A 10,133-nucleotide genomic window follows, 5' to 3' on the forward strand; every position below is an offset into this window, starting at 1 on the left:
GCATGGCCTTGGTTTGGAGCGTTACAGTGGTGAGGTGCCTGGCACCCGCGTGGTGCGTTCCTGGTTTTCGTTCCCGGCGGGGTCCACCGCCCCGGGTGCCATCTCCGATTGCGAGCTGAGGGTTCGAGCCTCCTGGCCGATCCCGGATCTTCCCGTACCGTGGTTGGGTCCCCCGCTCTCGGCGTCGGTGTTGAGCCGGCTCTTGTCGGCTGGCCGGCCTCCTTCTGCAGGCACGTTCTCTGCCGGTGCCCGGCGCTGGGCGTCCTTCTCGCGCTGGCGCGGTCGGCTTGGTGCTGTCCCCGCATCCGTGGTCCCCTTGCGGGTCCTGGTTTTCCGGTCTGAGGGTTTTCCAGGGGCGTGGCCCCTTCTTCCCTGTGGGCCCGGTGGGCGGCCTTGCGGGCCGTACGCTGTCCGGTGTTCGCCGGCCTGGTTTCCCTGGTGTCTCGATTGGCTCCGAGGTTGTTTATCCTTTGCCCTCGGACGCTCTGCCGGTCTCCCCCGTGGGTGCTCGCTGCGGCAGCACATATACTGATATTGGAACGTAACGGAGGAGATTTGCAGGGCCCCTGCGCATGGGTGACTCGCAATTTCATGAGGCGTTCCATATGGGTTCCCTCTCTCGGTCCACGTGCTCTTCGGGGTCCTCCCTTTTGGGCCCCGGCCCTCGGTGGCTTTGCGGTTCCGCGCCTTTCAGGTGATTTTTCCCTGGTGACAGTGGTGTCTGCTGGGCGGAGGGGCGTGCGGGGGTCGTTCCTCCGCTCCCCGCCCGTCTTGCGGGTTTTGCCGGACGTGGTTGTTCCTCCGGCATGTCCCCCGTGTCCTTCCCGGGGTTCCTTCCCTGGGGTCCCGGGCTCGGGTGGTAATTTTACCGCTTTTCCCTGCGGGCGAGGTTCCTCCCTCGTCCGTGCTGGTTGTTCGGCGTGCTGTTTTGGCTTCTCTTGGCCGCACGTCTTTCCTTTCCCGGTGGGGTGGCCTGTTTTGTGTCTTTTGGCCCGGTTCGTTCGGGCCACGGGCCCTCGTTCCACCTTGGTTCGCTGGCTTCCACAGGCTGTCTTCCTTTCCTACGCTCCGCTGGGGTCGGTGGATCCGGCGGGGGTCCAGGGTCGGTCCACGGGGAGTGGCTCGGTGTCCTGGGCCCCCTTCAGGGTGTCTCCTCTGTGGTGATTTGTCGGGCGTCGACGGTGTCGTCCCCCGCCTTGTTCGTGGGACTCTTCGGTCCCGGGGGACTTCGCTGGGGCCGTTCGGAGTGCAGGTGCTGCGGCTCCTGGCTGGCCTCCTTTCTCTTTATATCTTGATTTCAGGTTTCCTGTGGTCCCTGTTTTCTTGTCGTTTATTCTACTTCAACCTTGGGTTGGTTTCTCTGCATCACCGTGTGGTGTTGTTCTTCTGGTGGTCAATGAAGCCTTGTTGGCTTGGGTATTTGCTCACTATGTAACTCAGGGGGCGAGGAAGACTTACGAGGAGGTAATGCCCCGGTTACTTACCGGTAATCTTCATTACTCCGAGTATAGTCTTCCTCGCCACATGAGTTCCCTCCCCCCCTCCCTGTCTGGCTATCGGCTTCATTGTTTGCTTGGTAGATCAGGCTGTGGGTTGGGCCGGTCCGCCTCTTATAGAGGTCAGGTGGGACTGGTCGGCCATGTTGGGAGGGGGTGGGAGGTGGTTTCTTTTTGCTTTGGAGGGTTCTGTTGTGGAGCTAAAGCTCACTATGTAACTCATGTGGCGAGGAAGACTATACTCGGAGTAATGAAGATTACCGGTAAGTAACCGGGGCATTAACTTTTCATTAAGCACAAATAAATGATGGCCACACTACCTTTGCTTGAGTTTGAAATCCTTAGAAAGAATAGAAGACAGATGATATTTCCCAAAAAAGGAACAGTTTCATTAATTAAATGTTACGGCTGGGAGAAAAGTTACAGGCACGAGGTCTGAGGCCTATCTCAATATATAACTGGTATACTATTTTCTTTTATACAAAACTTGACAGGTTATAAAAGTTACAGGTGTACCATATATGGTGGGAAAAAATTGTTGGTTGCTGCTTTTGGAGTTGATCCAGCGCGACACCTAATCGGGGATCAATAATTGATAACATCACAGAACAATGGCCCATATACATTCACCCAAATCCCTTATGCACTGGGGGTCAAGTTTAAATGACATTAAATTAGTTTCTTTAACAGATTTATGTTTGATATCACAAACTACATAACTTATACATCATCTCTCTCTCCTCTTGGTCAATGAACAAATTAGTTGAATAGTTGATGGTAGTGATAGTACTATCTAGCTAACTATCCAGTCAGCTAAATAATCACAGACTCTCAGTAAAGCTAATAAAGTGTATCTCAAAAATGATTAATAAAATGCTCATTGCATAAGGTCACAAATGCAAACAATGAAATTCATAAGAGGGAGAGAAAACATCAGCATATGCAATTAGTGGCAAACTCATCATTCAATTAATGATATGCACATGAAGGAGTGAATAGGTCAAGAGACAAAAGTTTCAGCAAAATAATGCGAAACAATATATGTGTGACAGAGTGTATAGGTGAAGAGACGTAAGGTACAGAAACAAAAATACATTTGCAAAATGATTATGCAAAGTAAGAGTTAGAGAAATAATACAAACCCAAAAGATCTGTGAAATACCACCCCCTGGCCAAGGTGAGGGTGGGGGTCCCCTGAACTAGAGTTGGGGAACAAAGACTTCAGAACCCAGGCGCGGGACAGGGACAGGGACTGCTAGGCCTCTCTGCAAACCAACAGATACCGACGCGTCACCCCTTTCTTCCCTTTCCTCGCAAGACGATCTCTCTCTACGACCCATCTAAACCACACCCCTAAAGTCACCCCAGTTATACCTTAGAACCTACATGTCGGTCCCACATAAGTTGAAACATTTAACAGAATCCGACAGCTCATTGATGGATTTAGGAGGTGGTCTGTCACATCATTGTGACTTCATTCATAATTTGTACATGCTCATTGTTCTATATCCTTTCAAATTACACAATATTTGACTCGTTCACACATATTTCTCAGCAACATCTGCAGAAGGAGTCTTTAGTCCCACGGTCAGCCTCTTCCTTTGGTGGGCGAACAATGCACTCTGTGCTGCATAGCCTTGAACCTTTACACTTTCTCTGCATCACTCAGCACTTCTGTCTGCTTTGGCAGATCATTCTTGATTATTTTCCAGCCCCTCCTCTGACCCAACAACTTAAGGATAATGGAGTCCCATTCGACTCACTATGGCAAATGGAATATAAACATTCATTAATTACACAGAAATGCACTTTTCACTGTTTACCACCCACCTTTGCACTATCCCGTTTAGTGTTTTCCTAGCAGAAGCTTAATGCAAAAGCGGCATTATTCATTATTTAAAGCAAGATGCGAGATGCAAAATGCAAGATGCAGCCTAGTCATGCATTATTTCTCGTTTCTTTCAAAGCAGAATTGTAAATACGGTTTAGTTATTTCATGCCTAATTTCACGTTAGTACATGCGTGCGCAATGCAGTCTCCCATTTGTTCATGTGATGTGTATGTTAATTTATTTCACTGCACACTGTTACTATGTATTATGGGGGTGTCAATCCAAACAGGTTTCTTTTTGCTAAACCCTGCTCCATCAGAGTCATAAATTAATGGCCAAACGTTTACTACAGGTGGGTGTTGACCTTGCTTGGACACATTATGGCCAGTGGAGAATGTGACCAGATGTCCACATGGGGAGGGCGTGATCACCACGTGTGATAGGTCCTGATTGGCTATGTGTTCCTAGGTCATATGGCATATGACTTTTTATGCTGTTTTTAGGAGCATGCATACCCCCTCTGGTCATGTGTGCTTTGTTGTGGCAATCGCCCCAGACCATTGTAATGTTGCTGTGCCTATCTGTGTTATTGATTTACAAAAGGGGGTGGTGATGAACAGAGTGTCTGAATTGAGCAGACCACTCTAACCCAGTCCAAAGATCAGGGCTTGATCCATCACCGTTATTTATCTCACTGCCCCATCCCAGCTCAGAACCTGGCTATATGCAAATCAGTCTGTCCCTGGCCCAGTGCATCATGGGAACAGGGCAGACTAAACTACCAAGCCAATTCTTTACCAGAAAGGAGACAAGCTACCGGGGACCGGTTTCTGGCATTTCAGCCTCTTCGGCCCGGCTTGCTTGAATCCTGATGGAGCAGTGAGAAAGGGACTCATGTCTGAGTATACCCTGCCACACCTATAGTGGCCAAAATCGATTTACAAAAGGGGGTGGTGATGAACAGAGTGTCTGAATTGAGCAGACCACTCTTACCCAGTCCAAAGATCAGGGCTTGATCCATCACCGTTATTTATCTCACTGCCCCATCCCAGCTCAGAACCTGGCTATATGCAAATCAGTCTGTCCCTGGCCCAGTGCATCATGGGAACAGGGCAGACTAAACTACCAAGCCAATTCTTTACCAGAAAGGAGACAAGCTACCGGAGACCCTTGCTCATTGCACCATCAGGATTCAAGCAAACCGGGCCGAAGACGGCTGTATTGCCAGAAACCGGTCCCTGGGAGCTTGTTTCCTTCCCAGTGTAAGAATTGGCTTTTGTAGTTTGGTTTGCCCTGTTCCCATCATGCACTGGGACAGGATTAGACTAATTTGCATACAGCCAGGTTCTGAAACTGGGATGGTGCAGTGAGCTAAAAAACGGTGTTGGATCTAGCCCTGATCTCTTGACTGGGTGAGAGCTTTCTGTTTAATTCAGAGACTCTGTCCCTCACCACCCCTTGTTGTAAATTTTTTTGTCCACCCTAAGCGTGGAAGGGTATTCTCAGATGTGAGACCCTTGCTCATTGCACCATCAGGATTCAAGCAAACCGGGCCGAAGACGGCTGTAATGCCAGAAACCGGTCCCCGGGAGCTTGTTTCCTTCCCAGTGTAAGAATTGGCTTTTGTAGTTTGGTTTGCCCTGTTCCCATCATGCACTGGGACAGGATTAGACTAATTTGCATACAGCCAGGTTCTGAAACTGGGATGGTGCAGTGAGCTAAAAAACGGTGTTGGATCTAGCCCTGATCTCTTGACTGGGTGAGAGCTTTCTGTTTAATTCAGAGACTCTGTCCCTCACCACCCCTTGTTGTAAATATTTTTGTCCACCCTAAGCGTGGAAGGGTATTCTCAGATGTGAGACCCTTGCTCATTGCACCATCAGGATTCAAGCAAACCGGGCCGAAGACGGCTGTAATGCCAGAAACCGGTCCCCGGGAGCTTGTTTCCTTCCCAGTGTAAGAATTGGCTTTTGTAGTTTGGTTTGCCCTGTTCCCATCATGCACTGGGACAGGATTAGACTAATTTGCATACAGCCAGGTTCTGAAACTGGGATGGTGCAGTGAGCTAAAAAACGGTGTTGGATCTAGCCCTGATCTCTTGACTGGGTGAGAGCTTTCTGTTTAATTCAGAGACTCTGTCCCTCACCACCCCTTGTTGTAAATATATCTGTGTTATTGATCAAGAGTTTCCTGCCCAGTGTTTGCCTGCCAGCTACGCAATCTCCCACCTGTTTCTCATCTATAAGTAATCCTGGACCTAGTTCTCAGGGCCTGCTTGACTATATATTAGAAAGTCGAGGTAGATGTGTAGTTCAGAACTGGCGACTCTATTAATAAGGGCGAGATTTCATTTTTATAGTTGATCGCATAGATTTCCACATTAACACTACGTCATGAAGTGTCAGTGAGTGGAAGCGGAAAAGAAATACACACATTCAGTGAGTGAAGTGCACTAAGTGTTTCTTCACATAGGGCCACATGTACAAAGCCATTTTGCAATCCCAAACCCTGAGATTTGCAAAATCACATGATTTGTGACCATAACAAAGGCTTTTAGGTATGTGCTAAGCACATTCTGTGAGTTTGAAAAGCATTTGTGACGTGTAGTGTCTTGTATTGAATCGCAATTAGGAAGGTGAATGAAAGGGGATAATCAAATTGTGATTCGGTTTGACAATTTCAATCAAACCTTTCCCATTGAGAATGGTGTTGGCTGATTTCAGGGAGGGGGCAGCAGGATCTGTGGGAATGCTGTGGTCCACAAGGCCTATCTGCTTCCCCCTGAAATTTTGCAAAACATGATTTCGTTTTTTTAAGCAGTAGCAGTTTCTTTAAGGAACATGTCCTGGTTTAAAAAAAGGTTTCTAATTTTGGAATTGTTAGACCTGACTTCCTTGGTGTGGCTTTTCCATCTATTTATTGCCTCTGCCTCCTGTATTTTTGCTGTGTGAACTTCATTTTTGCTGGTCTAGATGCTTTGGTCACTTTGACACTGCTGATCAGTGCCAAAGTGCAAGTGCTCCCTCTGTAATTTTTTTATATGAATTGGTGTTTCCATGATTGGCTTATTTGACTTACTACGATGTCCCTATACAGTGCACTATGTGCCCAGGGCCACTAAGTCAAATGTGGCTAGTGGGTCTGCAGCAATGATTGTGCCACTCACACAAGCAACCTTTCAAAGGGTTCTCAGACCTGCCACTGCAGTGTTTGCGTGTAGTCTCCTACTGCCATGTTGACCTGTCTAGTGCACATACTTGCCAGGCCCTAACCTTCCCTTTTCTTACATGTGGGTCACCTCCAAGGTAGGCCCAAGGTAACTTACCCTTGTGGGCAGGGTGCAGTGTATGTGAAAGGTAGGACATGTGCTGATGTGTGTAACATGTCCTGACAGTGAACTACAGTGAATTTTCACTTTTGAGAGGCTATCTGTCCCATAGAATACAATAGGAGTTCCCATTGGGACCAGATAGGAACGTAAGGTTTAGAATGCCTGAACTCAGAATATAAAGAGGCATCTTTTAGTAAGGATGATTTTAACATTCTGTGTTTGAAAATACCACTTTTGAAAGTGGGTATTTCCCTGCTTAGCCATCCTGTGTGACTCTGCTGGTTTGTGGATTGACTGTCTGGCTTTGGAGTTACAGGACCTTGGGATGTGCATTCACTGTAGACAGTTACTGGGAGGTTGAGGTGTTGTCTGCCTTTCCTTGATGAGTCAGGGCTGGGCTGAATAGAACTGGGCTGCATTTAGAGTAGAGGGAGTAGATATCCTTTCTCCTGAATGGGCCTGGTCTGCCTTACACAATGCTGTCTCCACCTCCTGCCGGGAAGCTGGACTAGAGAGGACAGAACTAGTTTTGACTGAGCACAAAGCCTCTTTGCAATAAGAGAACAAAGATAAATGCTGTATAAATATTGGGGCCCAGACCCCAGAACTTTAGCATACTTCTAGGCTCAAGAAGAATCTCTGCCAAGGAGAAGAGCTGGGAAAACTGAAGGAGAAGCACTGCCCCTTTGATGCGTGCTGTCTGTGGTTGGCCTGCAGTGGCTGTTTCTACCAAGGAGAGGATAAAGGCTTTGTTGTGTGCTGTGTATCCTGCTTGAAGAAGATCTCCAAGGGCTTGGTGTAGAGCTTGCCTCCTGGTCTAAAGTCACACGATCAAGGCCAGCAAGTGGCAGATGGGGACGGGGTCAGTGGTGTACTTATGGCACCAGGTAGGAAGCAGCAAGGTGGAGCACCTACAGCCTAAGATTGAACCCCCCCAAGACCCAGACAGAGGTGAGAGCCTTTTTAGGCCTCACCGGATATTCTAGGAAACTTGTCCAGGGGTATGGCACCATTGGTGCCCTCTTGACTGATCTGACTCTCAACAAGCATCCCAGGATTGTGAACTGGACTGACGCCTGTCAGAAAGCTGTTGATGCCCTTGAATCTGCCATGTGCACAGTGCACGTGCTCAAGGCACCCAACTTCTCAAAATAATTTGTGGTGCAGACAGAAGCTTCGGAGCATGGTGTGGGAGCTGTTCTCTCACATCTAAATGATGAGGGCCTAGATCAACCAGTACCCTTCATTAACACGAGGTTACTTCCACAGGAACAGAGGTGGAGTGCAATTGATAGTGAGGCTTTTGAAGTGGTCTGGACACTGAAGAAGCTGAGGCCCTTCTTTTTTAGGACTCACTTCCAGGTGCAGACCAACCACAGGCCCCTCAGATGGTTGATGCAGATGAGGTGTGAAAACTCAAAACTGTTGAGGTGGTCCATTTCCCTACAGGGGATGAACTTTATGGTACAGAACACTCCAATGCTTATTGTCTTTCCAGATTTTGCCTCCTTAGTGAAGGGAACTCCCAGGAGGGTGGATAGTTCTCCTCACTTTTCAGCTGGAGGAGACACATGTTAAACCTGGCATCCATTGCATGGTTTTTCCCCTGTATTTTTGCATCTGCCTCCTGTATTTTTGCTGTGTGCTGAATTTCGTTTTTGCTGGTCTAGATGCTTTGGGCACTTTGCTGATGCTGATCAGTGCCAAAGTGCAAGTGCTCCCTCTTTAAATTGTGACTATGGATTGGTGTTTACATTATTGGCTTATTTGACTTACTACTAAGTCCCTAGTACAGCGCACTGTGGCCCAGGGCCTCTAAGTCAAATGCTACTAGTGAGCCTGCGGCACTGATTGTCCCACCCACTCAAGCAGACTTTAAAAGGGTTCTCAGACCTGCCATTGGGACCAGATAAGAAGGTAAAGTTTAGTATGCCTGAACTCAGAATATAAAGACGTATCTTTTAGTAAGGATGGTTTTACATTCTGTGTTTGAGATTACCACATTTAGAAAGTGGATATTTTCTTGCTTAGCCATCCTGTGTGCCTCTGCTGGTTTGTGGATTTACTGTCAGGCTTTGGAGTGACAGGGGCTGGGGATGTGCATTCACTGTAGACAGCCACTGTGGGGGGTGAGGTGTGACCTGCCTTTCCTGGGTGAGCAGGGGTTGGGCTACATTTAGAGTAGGGGTAAGAGATGTCCTTTCACCTGAAGTGGCCTGGTCTGCCTTACACAATTCTGTCTCCACCTCCTGCCGGGAAGCTGGACAGAGAGTGTAGAACTAGTTTTGACTGCGCACAGAGCCTCTCTGCCACAAGAGATCAAAGAGAAATGCTGTAAAATTATTGGGGCCCAGACTTCATACTTTAGAATACTTCTGGACTCAAGAGGAACCTCTGCCAAGGAGAAGAGCTGGGAAAACTGAAGGCAAAGTACTGCCTCTTTGCTGTGTGCTGTCTGCGGTTGGCCTGAAGTGGCTGTTTCTGCCAAGTAAAGGACCGAGACTTTGCTGTGTGCTGTGTATCCTGTTTGAAGAAGATCTCCACGGGCTTGGTGTAGACCTTGCCTCCTGTTCCGAAGTCTCGGGGATGCAAGGACTTACTGTCCTCTGTCCTGCATCCGGGACTGCTGTTTCAGGTGCCACAGAGAAAAATTGCAAAACCGACGCCAGCGAGCGACGCCGTGACCTGCAACTAAGCCGTAGGCACCGCTCGTGAAGTCCATAACGCACCGCCCCGGCTTGTACCGCAGCCCTGACTCCTGCCAACGCAACACATTATCGACTCTGAAGCCATCACTGAGGCCACAGTCTGAACCGGAGCAGAGGGCACCGCTCTTGATGCTCAGAGCAAACCGGCACTACCCACACCTCAGCCCCTACTTCACCATCGATGGTGCTTCATCATCGCAAAGCCGATACCTGACATGGGTGACTTCCTGAATCCATCGACACCATTCAGTCGTAAGGAACTATCACATCCCATCAACAGTAAGGAACCAATGCCTCAACTCCGCGAGAACAGTAAGGAGCCTACGTCTCACCTCCCCTGCATACCAGAAAGGAACCGAGGCCTCACCTCCCCATGGGTCATAAGGAACCGACGCATCACCTCCCCTGTGGTTGCAAGGCACCAACGCCGCCCAGCACCAATCAAGCATCACCTCCCCAATGCTGTGCATGATCTTTGTTTTTATTGTTTGCCAAATTACTGTGCTTTTGGGGTCTGAGTGACTCCGTCCCCAACATGCGCATCTCCCGGTCAGCGCAGTACTTTGGATTTTCATCTGTCATAGCTCCAGGTGGGGTTATTTGTTGCTCCACGCTTTATTTGTGTGAATAACGTATTTTTGATGATATCTGAATATATGTATGGAGGATTTTTGTCATTTTGGTCTTGTTTGGTTTACATCTAGATTACTTATTTTTCTAAACTGTTGTGGTGTCCATTTGTGGTGTTTTCACTGTATTACTGTCTG

General features: G+C 48.3%; 1 non-coding gene across 1 annotated transcript; it reads left to right on the forward strand.

Moving 5' to 3' along the window:
- The first annotated feature begins 504 nt into the window (after positions 1-504).
- LOC147726970 (U6 spliceosomal RNA) lies at positions 505-611 on the forward strand. The gene has a single exon (XR_015309687.1). It is a non-coding gene; the product is annotated as a U6 spliceosomal RNA (small nuclear RNA).
- Positions 612-10,133: the final 9,522 nt, after the last annotated feature.

This window comes from Lissotriton vulgaris, chromosome 3_1, assembly GCF_964263255.1.
Source record: "Lissotriton vulgaris chromosome 3_1, aLisVul1.2, whole genome shotgun sequence".
Taxonomy (NCBI): Eukaryota; Metazoa; Chordata; class Amphibia; order Caudata; family Salamandridae; genus Lissotriton; species Lissotriton vulgaris.